The sequence below is a fragment of the Pseudophryne corroboree genome, unplaced genomic scaffold (assembly GCF_028390025.1).
Source record: "Pseudophryne corroboree isolate aPseCor3 unplaced genomic scaffold, aPseCor3.hap2 scaffold_294, whole genome shotgun sequence".
Lineage (NCBI taxonomy): Eukaryota > Metazoa > Chordata > Amphibia > Anura > Myobatrachidae > Pseudophryne > Pseudophryne corroboree.
Window position 1 is genome coordinate 736056 of NW_026969607.1, and position 6000 is coordinate 742055.

The following is a 6000-nucleotide window of genomic DNA, read 5'->3' on the forward strand; positions in this document are numbered from 1 at the left end:
CGATTTTGTGAGAAACATCTTCACCCTTAAATAAAGATGTTCTTAATTCCTTACCTGTGTGCTAATTAGATATCACCATGTTTTCACATTAAACAGACTTCCACATGAGAAAACAGCAAAGATGCAGTGGCGTTAATGTTTCCTGGTGTCAACCTGTATTATTTCCGTAGATATTGAAATGAGGATGCATCTTGCTGCCTTTCCAATGAAGCAAGTTTAATTTAGTAATAGGTGAAAAACCATCCCTACAAAGATGTTAATCAGATACTTGGCTTTGTGGACACTTTTCAGAGAACAAATTTGTTATCATAAAAATAAAGCCAGAAAATGAAGAGCTGTTTAATCACTCAATTCGATTTTTCTGCCAGCATTTTTCTTTTTCTCTGCAACCCACTGCTAAATTGTGCTTCCTAGCTGTTTTTTTATAAAATCACTTAATCAAATCTAACTCTGATTACATCAGAGAAGGCCAGGTACCCTACACCATAAGAGGGGGTTTGCAATTTTGACTTGTCTACTTAAATATTACCAAAATCTGATCACAAGGTCAATTACGTCCCTGGATGGGATTGAACCCCCAACCTTTTGATTAATAGCTGAACACACTAACCGATTGCGCCACAGAGACACTTTGCGAAAAGTATATACTGACAAAGACTAATAAGCATTCATCTAGAACGTTTCCTAGAAAAACTTTAAAAAGTCAATAATCTGGAGAGTTTTTGTAAGATGTTTCTTCCAGCAACCAATGAAGAAACACATTGTTACTTTCGCATGATGAGTGAGTGCTTCAGGATCTCTTGCACTTACATGTGCAGCAGAGTACTGCAATGGAAGCATGCTGGGCCCATAACCCAGAGGTAGGCAGATTGAAACTATCCTTTGCTATATGCATTTTTTTTTTGTTCATTAAAGTAATCCAAAACTGGGATTGATATTTTAGCTTTTATTTTTACTTAAAGTACAATAACTTTTACCATTTTAATTTGTTTTAATAGTATATTGACAGTATTGTTTTCTTTCAAAAATCCAATTAATTTTCTTTACCCGATTATTAAAATGGTAATTGACAAAAACAAACTACATTGTCACCAGAAGAGCAATACAAAATGTACAAGTGATATATTAAAATCATCTTTCCAGCTTGAATTTCAATGATGCATTGGGGCAACGATTTTGTGAGAAACATCTTCACCCTTAAATAAAGATTTTCTTAATTCCTTACCTGTGTGCTAATTAGATATCACCTTGTTTTCACATTAAACAGACTTCCACATGAGAAAGCAGCAAGGATGCAGTGGCGTTAATGTTTCCTGGTGTCAACCTGTATTATTTCAGTAGATATTGAAATGAGGATGCATCTTGCTGCCTTTCCAATGAAGCAAGTTTAATTTAGTAATAGGTGAAAAACCATCCCTACAAATATGTTAATCAGATACTTGGCTTTGTGGACACTTTTCAGAGAACAAATTCGTTAGCATAAAAATAAAGCCAGAAAATGAAGAGCTGTTTAATCACTCAATTGGATTTTTCTGCCAGCATATTTCTTTTTCTCTGCAACCCACTGCTAAATTGTGCTTCCTAGCTGTTTTTTTTATAAAATCACTGATTCAAATCTAACTCTGATTACATCAGAGTAGGCCAGGTACCCTACACCATAAGAAGGGGGTTTGAAATTTTGACTTGTCTACTTAAAGATCACCAAAATCTGATAACAAGGTCAATTACATCCCTGGGTGGGATTGAACCACCAACCCTTTGATTAATAACCAAACACACTAACAGATTGCGCCACAGAGACACTTTACAAACGTACATACTGACAAAGGCTAATAAGCATTCATCTAGAACGTTTCCTAGAAAAACTTTAAAAAGTCAATAATCTGGAGAGTTTTTGTAAGATGTTTCTTCCATCAACCAACGAAGAAACACATTGGTACTTTCCCATGATGAGTGAGTGCTTCAGGATCTCTTGCACTTACATGTGCAGCAGAGTACTGCAATGGAAAAATGCTGGGCCCATAACCCAGAGGTAGGCAGATTGAAACTATCCTCTGCTATATGCATTTTTTTTTGTTAATTAAAGTAATCCAAAACTGGGATTGATATTTTTGCTCTTTTATTTTTACTTAAAGTACAATAACTTTTACCATTTTAATTTGTTTTAATAGTATATTGACAGTATTGTTTTCTTTCAAAAATCCACTTAATTTTCTTTACCCTATTATTAAAATGGTAATTGACAAAAACAAACTACATTGTCACCAGAAGAGCAATACAAAATGTACAAGTGATATATTAAAATCATCTTTCCAGCTTGAATTTCAATGATGCATTGGGGCAACGATTTTGTGAGAAACACCTTCACCCTTAAATAAAGATTTTCTTAATTCCTTACCTGTGTGCTAATTAGATATCACCTTGTTTTCACATTAAACAGACTTCCACATGCGAAAGCAGCAAGGATGCAGTGGCGTTAATGTTTCCTGGTGTCAACCTGTATTATTTCAGTAGACATTGAAATGAGGATGCATCTTGCTGCCTTTCCAATGAAGCAAGTTTAATTTAGTAATAGGTGAAAAACCATCCCTACAAAGGTGTTAATCAGAGACTTGGCTTTGTGGACACTTTTCAGAGAACAAATTTGTTAGCATAAAAATAAAGCCAGAAAATGAAGAGCTGTTTAATCACTCAATTGGATTTTTTTGCCAGCATATTTCTTTTTCTCTGCAACCCACTGCTAAATTGTGCTTCCTAGCTGTTTTTATAAAATCACTGAATCAAATCTAACTCTGATTACATCAGAGAAGGCCAGGTACCCTACACCATAACAGGGGGTTTGAAATTTTGACTTGTCTACTTAAAGATCACCAAAATCTGATAACAAGGTCAATTACGTCCCTGGGTGGGATTGAACCTCCAACCTTTTGGTTAATAACCATACACACTAACTGATTGCGCCACAGCGACACTTTGCGAAAGTACATACTGACAAAGGCTAATAAGCATTCATCTAGAACGTTTCCTAGAAACATTTTAAAAAGTCAATAATGTGGAGAGTTTTTGTAAGATGTTTCTTCCAACAACCAATGAAGAAACACATTGGTACTTTCCCATGATAAGTGAGTGCTTCAGGACCTCTTGCACTTACATGTGCAGCAGAGTACTGTAATGGAAGCATGCTGGGTCCATAACCCAGAGGTAGGCAGATTGAAACTATCCTCTGCTATATGCATTTTTTTTTGTTAATTAAAGTAATCCAAAACTGGGATTGATATTTTTGCTCTTTTATTTTTACTTAAAGTACAATAACTTTTACCATTTTAATTTGTTTTAATAGTATATTGACAGTATTGTTTTCTTTCAAAAATCCAATTAATTTTCTTTACCCGATTATTAAAATGGTAATTGACAAAAACAAACTACATTGTCACCAGAAGAGCAATACAAAATGTACAAGTGATATATTAAAATCATCTTTCCAGCTTGAATTTCAATGATGCATTGGGGCAACGATTTTGTGAGAAACATCTTCACCCTTAAATAAAGATTTTCTTAATTCCTTACCTGTGTGCTAATTAGATATCACCTTGTTTTCACATTAAACAGACTTCCACATGAGAAAGCAGCAAGGATGCAGTGGCGTTAATGTTTCCTGGTGTCAACCTGTATTATTTCAGTAGATATTGAAATGAGGATGCATCTTGCTGCCTTTCCAATGAAGCAAGTTTAATTTAGTAATAGGTGAAAAACCATCCCTACAAATATGTTAATCAGATACTTGGCTTTGTGGACACTTTTCAGAGAACAAATTCGTTAGCATAAAAATAAAGCCAGAAAATGAAGAGCTGTTTAATCACTCAATTGGATTTTTCTGCCAGCATATTTCTTTTTCTCTGCAACCCACTGCTAAATTGTGCTTCCTAGCTGTTTTTTTTTATAAAATCACTGATTCAAATCTAACTCTGATTACATCAGAGTAGGCCAGGTACCCTACACCATAAGAAGGGGGTTTGAAATTTTGACTTGTCTACTTAAAGATCACCAAAATCTGATAACAAGGTCAATTACATCCCTGGGTGGGATTGAACCACCAACCTTTTGATTAATAACCAAACACACTAACAGATTGCGCCACAGAGACACTTTACAAACGTACATACTGACAAAGGCTAATAAGCATTCATCTAGAACGTTTCCTAGAAAAACTTTAAAAAGTCAATAATCTGGAGAGTTTTTGTAAGATGTTTCTTCCATCAACCAACGAAGAAACACATTGGTACTTTCCCATGATGAGTGAGTGCTTCAGGATCTCTTGCACTTACATGTGCAGCAGAATACTGCAATGGAAAAATGCTGGGCCCCTAACCCAGAGGTAGGCAGATTGAAACTATCCTCTGCTATATGCATTTTTTTTTGTTAATTAAAGTAATCCAAAACTGGGATTGATATTTTTGCTCTTTTATTTTTACTTAAAGTACAATAACTTTTACCATTTTAATTTGTTTTAATAGTATATTGCCAGTATTGTTTTCTTTCAAAAATCCACTTAATTTTCTTTACCCTATTATTAAAATGGTAATTGACAAAAACAAACTACATTGTCACCAGAAGAGCAATACAAAATGTACAAGTGATATATTAAAATCATCTTTCCAGCTTGAATTTCAATGATGCATTGGGGCAACGATTTTGTGAGAAACACCTTCACCCTTAAATAAAGATTTTCTTAATTCCTTACCTGTGTGCTAATTAGATATCACCTTGTTTTCACATTAAACAGACTTCCACATGCGAAAGCAGCAAGGATGCAGTGGCGTTAATGTTTCCTGGTGTCAACCTGTATTATTTCAGTAGACATTGAAATGAGGATGCATCTTGCTGCCTTTCCAATGAAGCAAGTTTAATTTAGTAATAGGTGAAAAACCATCCCTACAAAGGTGTTAATCAGAGACTTGGCTTTGTGGACACTTTTCAGAGAACAAATTTGTTAGCATAAAAATAAAGCCAGAAAATGAAGAGCTGTTTAATCACTCAATTTGATTTTTTTGCCAGCATATTTCTTTTTCTCTGCAACCCACTGCTAAATTGTGCTTCCTAGCTGTTTTTATAAAATCACTGAATCAAATCTAACTCTGATTACATCAGAGAAGGCCAGGTACCCTACACCATAACAGGGGGTTTGAAATTTTGACTTGTCTACTTAAAGATCACCAAAATCTGATAACAAGGTCAATTACGTCCCTGGGTGGGATTGAACCACCAACCTTTTGGTTAATAACCATACACACTAACTGATTGCGCCACAGCGACACTTTGCAAAAGTACATACTGACAAAGGCTAATAAGCATTCATCTAGAACGTTTCCTAGAAACATTTTAAAAAGTCAATAATGTGGAGAGTTTTTGTAAGATGTTTCTTCCATCAACCAATGAAGAAACACATTGGTACTTTCCCATGATAAGTTAGTGCTTCAGGACCTCTTGCACTTACATGTGCAGCAGAGTACTGTAATGGAAGCATGCTGGGTCCATAACCCAGAGGTAGGCAGATTGAAACTATCCTCTGATATATGCATTTTTTTTTGTTAATTAAAGTAATCCAAAACTGGGATTGATATTTTTGCTCTTTTATTTTTACTTAAAGTACAATAACTTTTACCATTTTAATTTGTTTTAATAGTATATTGACAGTATTGTTTTCTTTCAAAAATCCAATTAATTTTCTTTACCCGATTATTAAAATGGTAATTGACAAAAACAAACTACATTGTCACCAGAAGAGCAATACAAAATGTACAAGTGATATATTAAAATCATCTTTCCAGCTTGAATTTCAATGATGCATTGGGGCAACGATTTTGTGAGAAACATCTTCACCCTTAAATAAAGATTTTCTTAATTCCTTACCTGTGTGCTAATTAGATATCACCTTGTTTTCACATTAAACAGACTTCCACATGCGAAAGCAGCAAGGATGCAGTGGCGTTAATGTTTCCT